The sequence below is a fragment of the Artibeus jamaicensis genome, unplaced genomic scaffold (genome assembly GCF_021234435.1).
Source record: "Artibeus jamaicensis isolate MK-2021 breed Jamaican fruit bat unplaced genomic scaffold, CSHL_Jam_final contig_1998, whole genome shotgun sequence".
In the NCBI taxonomy this organism is placed as follows: domain Eukaryota; kingdom Metazoa; phylum Chordata; class Mammalia; order Chiroptera; family Phyllostomidae; genus Artibeus; species Artibeus jamaicensis.
Genome location: NW_026521407.1, coordinates 8,349,388 through 8,356,802, shown reverse-complemented (window position 1 = coordinate 8,356,802; position 7,415 = coordinate 8,349,388). Strand labels below are relative to the sequence as shown.

Here is a 7,415-nt window from a genome sequence, read left to right as displayed (position 1 = left end):
CAATGTTACCGGCTTGTGGATTCAGGAGTACGTGCGTGGTCCTCACGAAGATGACTGGCCTTGAACTCACATGGATTGGCTTTGGCCTCTTAGCTCAACCACTTTACTTCCCGACTGTGAGACTCGTCTTTCCCTTCTTTGCCTAATTGGAATGAATTACGCCTCTGGACAGGAGCCCCTGAAGAGCAGAGAGCACACCTCATTTGTCATTCATTCTGTTCTGAGCAGCTCAGAGGGCCTGGCGCCCGATGAACCCTGGGTGGATAAAGCTGTTGTGTTGTGTGTGATGTATATATATGCGAGGACCTATAAGACAATACCTGACTCAGAGCGAGCGTAGCTAAGGTTCCTATTGTTACCGGTGTTCTGTATTTGAATAGGCACCTGCCTAGGGTGGGCAGCCTCTAAACCAATGACCCCCACCTCCTGGTGTACTTGTGTGTCTCCTGAGTATGGAGTAGATTTATGGACTTGCTTTTAACAAACAGAATGAGGCAGAAGCGATGGGAGGTCACTTCCAAGATTAGGTTATAAAAGGCCATGACTTCTACTTCGAGGCACCTTTCTTACTGTCTCTTGGGTTACTCAGCTGCTGTGTGAGAGTTCCATGGATAAGCCCATGCGATGGGGGCCCACGGCCTGCCAGTCCCCACGTAGGCGACTTGGAAGGTAGTCTTCCTTCAGCTCAGCCTTTGGATGAGAGAGCGACCCAGTTACAGCTTGGCTCTGACTTCCTATAAGACCTTCAGCTGGAGACTCCCAGCCCTGCCTGGATTCTTGATCCCTGGAAACTGGGAGATCACACATGTTTGTTGTTTTAAGCTACTACATCTTGGGACAATTTGTTACACAGCAACGGGTAACAAATGCACTGCCTTTGTTGGGTGAAAGGGGTGCTGGCAATTTTTGGAGCATGGGGCAGGTGAGATGACACGCTGTTCAGATCCCATTTAGGATGGACTGCTGCCCAGATGCAAGGGGTACCGTTAACTGATGGCCTCTGGGGTTCGGCCCGGCTTTCAAGCTGAGAGCATGCTCTTCTTGGAGCGCTGTACTCGGCCAACAGGTGAGCTGGGAGAGTGGGTCCAAGACCTGGCCATCTCTGCCCAACGCGTGACCCCTCTGATGGGTGGGCTTTGCCTCAGACCCCATGCTGGGCTGGCAGGGACTTTGACAGGTCTGCTTTGGAGTCTTGTCTGTCCGTGAGTATCACTCGCCACTACACCTTTCCATTCTCAACCCCATCATGGCCCATGCTTCCTGGATGACCCCTTCTGTAATCACGATGACACCTGCCCTGCAGAAGCCCAAGCTCTCCTGTCATCCCAAATTCTGCCCCCTCCACCGGCTTTGTGGCACCGGGCAAGTTCACCCTTCTGAGCCTTTTTTCTCCTGTGTAAGGTGGATGATAAAAAGTGTGGGGCTCTGCCCTGGCTGGTGTGGCTCAGTGGATTGAGCACCAGCCTGTGAACCAAAGGGTCACTGGTTCAATCCCCAGTCAGGGCACATGCCAAGGTTGCTGGCCAAGTCAGGTCCCCAGTAGGAGGTCCCCAGTAGAGAGGCAACGACACATTGGCATTTCTCTCTTTCTCCCTCCCTTCCCTTCTGTCTAAAATAAATTAATTAATTTAAAAAAAGTGTGGGGCTCAGATGGGATGTCATTTATTGAGTGTGCAACAGAATACACCATACATAGCAGGTGCTGACAAAGGGTAACTATTGTCTGCCCACAGATGACAGACATACCAAGTGCTCATTTTCCATAAAGTTTTATCAGAAGTTAGTTCAATACATTGTCTATTGTATCTTCAGTAGACTGTGGACATTCGTGGGGACCACACCCCATTATCTTTATGAAACCCCAAACTACCAAGTGCCACTACAGCATCTGCTGCCACACACAAAGTACAATTCAAACTTTTACGTGACTCGTTTAGACCCTGACCAGTTCTGTAAAGGAGGAGATGAAACTTTGTAAAGCTGTTCAGTTATGCCAACGCAAATTGGTGCATTGTACCTCCTGTTTGTATTGGACTCGACCTCATCAGAGGCCTGAGGCACCCCCACGTACCGCCCTTTTCATAAAACCAGACTCCGGAGATTTAACGTGCCCAAACCTGTCCCTCCCGCGGCTGTCTTGCTTTGGTAAAGAATTCCAAGGGAAAAAATGGAAGCCATCCACGGCACCTCCCTCTCTCTTATTCCCCACTTCCAATCCAACATCATGGTTTATCTATTTGTTCTTCCTTCAAAAACAAAGCCCGAAATCCACCCACTTTCCCTCTCCACCAGTACCACCCCGCCTCCTCTCTCTGCAGCACCTCCTCATCGGCTTCCTCTTGCATTATCAGGGTTTCCAGGCTTGGCATGAGCTGGCCCTGCCCTCTATACAGCCTCACCTCCACTCCCCACACGCTCCCTCCCATTTCAAGCTCCTTCTTGTCTCAGGACCATCCCTCGGGCCCTTCTGTGTTTAAAACTCTCCCAGCCCATCTCTACTTGCAGGCTCCTTTTCCTGCTTCAGGGCTGAGCCTCGGCATCACCTGTAACTGTCATCTCAGTTAGGCTGCCTCACGCACAGCCACGTGCTTCCCCCACGACTCTCGACCGCAGCTCCCAGGTCATTTCTTTGGCTGCACACGCCCGCGTTTGTCAGGGCTTCTCTATTTGTGCAGTAAAGGTTCCCCTCAGTTTGCTGCAGCTTCTTCAACTGCAGGGACATTAGCTAGCTCTCTTGTCCATGCAGTGCCAAGCCCAGCACGGGCTTGCTAAGTATTTGGTGGATGAATTTTCTAGCTAAGAATATCACTTTTTATTTTTTAAAAGATTTTATTTCTTTATTTTTAGAGAGAGGGGAAGGAAGGGAGAGAGGGAGAGAAACATCAATGTGTAGTTGCCTCACGAGTGACCCCTGCTGGGGGCCTGGCCTGCAACCCTGGCATGTGCCCTGACTGGGAATAGAACTGGCGACCCTTCAGTTTGCACAGGCCAGCCCTCTATCCACTGAGCCACACCAGCCAGGGCTCACTTTTATTTTTAACAATTATTTTTCCCCTTTTGCAAAAGCCATACCTTGTTGTTGTATACAAGATTAGAAAGCACAGATTTAAAACAAAACAAAACAAAACAAAACATGTTTTCTAAACATGATTTAGAGAATCACCATTAGCCTTCACGTGTAGACTTCTAGGGAATTTTCAATGCACTTCTGTCCACATACACAGGGATACATATGCTCCCAAGTCCTTCAACGTTCTGTGATCGCTCTTTCTTGTAACAGCCAAATAAACATCTTGGTCCCCAAGCAACACCCACGGAGGGAAAGCCAGCCATCTGGAGGGGCTATGGGGCCTTGGCATCCCAGAAGGAGCAACCATTACAAACGACAAAGTCTTTGGGGAGGTCCCAGGGAGCTGGGGAGGGGCAGCCAACACAGAGACCTGCTCAAGGCTGGGGGGAAGCAGGAAACTTTTGGCTTACAGTGTATGTGTTTGGCTGAGTTTATTCCATGTTAGTCAGTTTAGTGTCCCAACAGTTCTCAAAACATCGCTGAAATGACCCAGTTGTATCTCAGCCAGCCTTGCCCACAAGATCCCGAGTGAGGCCCACTGGGTTCCCAGACAACACCCACCGAGTGGGTTCAGCTCCAGCTGACGGGAATGTGGGCAGAATATGCTGTCCCAGGAGCCCCCAGGGCTGTCAGCAATATGTGCGCGGTGCAGCAGAACAGGGCGGGGAGTCCCCGGATTGTGTCCCATCACACCACATGGACAGTTCTCCCTCGCAGCAACCCGTCCCGCTGATGAGGTGTGTCTCACCCACCTCTCTCACAGGGAGGGCAAGTGCGTTGTCAGCCAGAGGGCACAGACAGAGAAGAGGGGCAGGGGATTGGAACAAGGATGCTGGGCTCCAGGATGCGAACTCTTTCTGTGGTTCAGAAAGATGGGGAGACAGCTAGCCTCGGCACTGCTGAACTTCAGAGCCGTTCCTGACATTGGCCCTGGCACTAATTCGACAGTGGTAAAGCCTTGTCCAGGGGCAGGGGGAGAGGTGGGACCACACTGATAACGAAGGCAGTGCTTTGGAGTCAGGCAGTGCTAAATTCACATCCAGCTGGCGACCTGACCTTGAGGACTTTAAGCCTCCATCTCAGAACAACTTCGGCTGCCATCTCGTTTCTGCTGTTTCCCAGGACTGTGATGTGAACACACAGAGGAACAAAAGGGCCACCCCCCCGCCAGCGCTGTCCTTTGCCCTGTGTCCAACTGTCGTGAAATTTTCAAAGCAGAGCTGGGGGAGGAGACCTATAGCCCATAACTCAGAGGAAATGACAATGCCATTTTATCTTCAGTGCTTCTTTCCAACCAGCCCCCCACACCCCACTTGTTTGTCACCCCCTCTTTGGTCTTTTCCCCACATTCCTCACTGAGGTGGCAGGTGGTGGCCCAGATTGGAATTCCCCCTTCTCCGCGTCTTCTCCTCTCACTGTCCTCTGCCCCCACCCCCACCCCGCTCACCTCCTGGACACGCACAAATCGCTCCTGGAGTCTTGCCCGGGTTAGCCACCAAAGTTTCTTATCCAGCATTTCCTTCGGTGCCTCCCTTCAACCCAGGTGGCTTGTTAAATTATTTATTCCAAGTAAGCATTGTTCTCCCCCTGCTGTGCTCAGAATTCTGGTTAAGATATTAGGACGCCCCTCCACTGAAGCTTCTTAGAAAAAGACAAGGGAAATGTCTAGCTGGGGCTGTGGTGCCTGTCTGGGGCGGGGGCGGGGTGGGGCGGGTTCAGCGGCCTGGGCCTGCACTGGCCTTTCCCCTACTTCCCCCCTCTGGAAAGGTCAGAGGTTTCAGAGGTCTCGGCAAGTCTGTCCCGAGCCCCTGTTTTTCCCAACTGTGGGTTTCTAGCTCCTCGGAACAGCAAAGGGGCTTTGTCTCCGGTGAAGGCTGCCAAAGGTGGGGGCTGGAATTTTTGAGAAAGCAATTACCTTGAAGAGTCTTCCCTGGAGAACAGGCTCTTTCTCTTCCAAACTGGAAAATTCGCACTTCTTGCCAATTAGTCCAGAGGGCACTTGGAACTCTACCAGCTGAAACACTACAGACCCTTAAAGGGAAAATGAGTAAGGAACAAAGGCAAGCTTCCAGGTGCTGCGGCAGCAGGTAAGTGGCTTTTAAAGAAAAAGCACAAGGTAATAATGAGCTATTACCCTGGTGGAACATACTGGAATATAATGCTAAAACGCACCACGGATGAAAGTTGAATGCAGAACTTTTTTTTTTTCCGCAAGAGAGTGTAGATTTCACTGTCAAGTTCTACAACCATCTCATTCACCCTAGAGATGAAATAGCTATTCTGAAAAAGACTTACCACATCAGAAACCCTCCGACGTCAATGGCTAATGTGACCTGTTGAAGATTAGCTATTTGTCATCATCACGGAACGGGTGAGGATGGCTGCATGCTTCTTTTCGATTGCATTGGCTTTGGGACGTGCTACGTGGTTTCTTTGGAGACAGATCGGCCACCTCTGTTAGGTTTTGCCCAAAACACCACTCAGCTCTGACTGCTTGCTTTGCCCAGGTGAGCAACAGCCAACAGGAGAAGTCCAGGCTGGAAGGAGGGAGCTTGCTCGGGCCAACATTTTGCCCCCTGTAGTCACGGACTGGATGGCCCCCTTTGCCTCTCTTGAAGATGGCGTGCAAGTGCCCGAAGCTTCGATTCCGGACAGGTTAGGGGGCAGGGAATCTTGCAGACACTGGCCAGACCCGGGGTTTGACAGAGAGGACGGTGAGAGAGGACTCTGGTCCTGGGAGAGTTCTGTACATTAAAGGACATCAGACTAAGCTATGCTGCTGATGATATTTAATCCTAGAGAAGGTCACCTGGAATGAGCTATTTGCTTGTTGAGCCTGCCCCTGATTTTGACTGCTGGCAAATTGTGAGGACAGGAAGGCTTACAAGGCAGGATGGCAGGTAAACAGCACAGCCAAGTATTGGTCTCCCTCTGCTGCCCTCTGAAATAACCACTTTTTTGAAATTTAAATTTTTCTTTCTTTTAATATGTTATTAGTTTATTTTTTTAATTTTTAATTTATTTATCTGTACAGGAGAAGGGAAGGGGAAAGGGAGAGATACATCATTGTGTGGTTGCCTCTCATGTGAACCCTACTGGGAATTGGCCTGCAACCCAGGCATGTGCCCTGACTGGGAATCAAACCTCGATCCCCTAGTTCGCAGGCCCAAGCTCAATCCACTGAGCTATACCAGCCAGGGATGAAATAACTACTTTTTGAGGAGCAAAATAAACTCTGGTTCCTCAGTCCTAACATATTGTAGATCTGAGCCCCAAAGCGTCCATGTTTTCAGCAGATATGATTTACTGTAATCAACGTGTATTCTAACAATACTTTGTTTTGACTTGGCATTTTGCTTGTTTCTTTTTAGATTGGCATATTTATTTTAAAGTATTTTCTCGGTGGTTTCTTTCTCAGTGTTTGACTTGAGCTTTAGCAAATTAAAACAGGTTATTCTTCTAGGAGCAGAAAGATACAAAATGCTGCTTTATTTTCAGTTGCAATTCTTTCAGGAGGGTCTTTTAACGGTTTTTGCGGCAGGGTCGGTAGTCTCTGTTAACAAGATAAACTGGGGGGCCTTCACACTGCCCCAACTCCCTTCCCTTCCTTTTCACACGAGGCAGCTAAATTGGAGGTCGGATGTCATGAACCTGGAGTTTCCTGCTGCTGACACTAAAGTTTTATTTTGTGTTGGGACCAGGAATAATTCAGAGGCCAAACCGAAAGGCATGGTCTCAAAGTACATTTGATTTGAAAACACCGCTTCCCACGGCAGGAATTCTCGACATCCCCGGGTTTATGAAGAAGAGTGTGGCAATGCCATCCCCGTTTCCTTACTTAGCTGTCCCCCCCCCACACACACACACACAGGTGTATAAACTATTTATTAGCAGACAAGGCCTCCAGATTTACTTCTTCGTGGATGCACCCACAGCGCGACCCCTCAGCCTGCGGTCTTGGCGTGCTGGCCTCCCACACGAAGACCCCAGAAGTGGCGCAGCCGTCTGTGGGCCCGAGTTTTCTCCAGCCGCTCCAGGCCTTCTTGCTGTCCAGACCGCTGGCCAGCACCTGGCTGTGGTTCCCTCCTTCTCACCCTCTGTCTGCACAAGAACCAGGCTGGGACCCCGTGCTGGCGTGGGTTCTGCGCCCTGGTGACCACCCGTTCGACCTCACCCCCGGAGCCCTGCTGCCCTCTCGGTGAGGTCGGTGTCTGCTTCCTCCACGGCACAGAGCGTGTCTTTGCCCCGCACCCTTCTCTGCAGTGCCGGCAAAGGCCACTTTCCAGCGCCCATTGATACTGGTGTTGGGTACTCACAGAATGAGCTGGGACTTCTCAGGAATCAT

At 50.5% G+C, this 7,415-nt stretch overlaps 1 pseudogene; it reads right to left on the bottom strand.

Moving 5' to 3' along the window:
- Positions 1 to 6,979: 6,979 nt before the first annotated feature.
- On the bottom strand, positions 6,980 to 7,415 carry LOC119062577 (40S ribosomal protein S18-like; annotated as a pseudogene).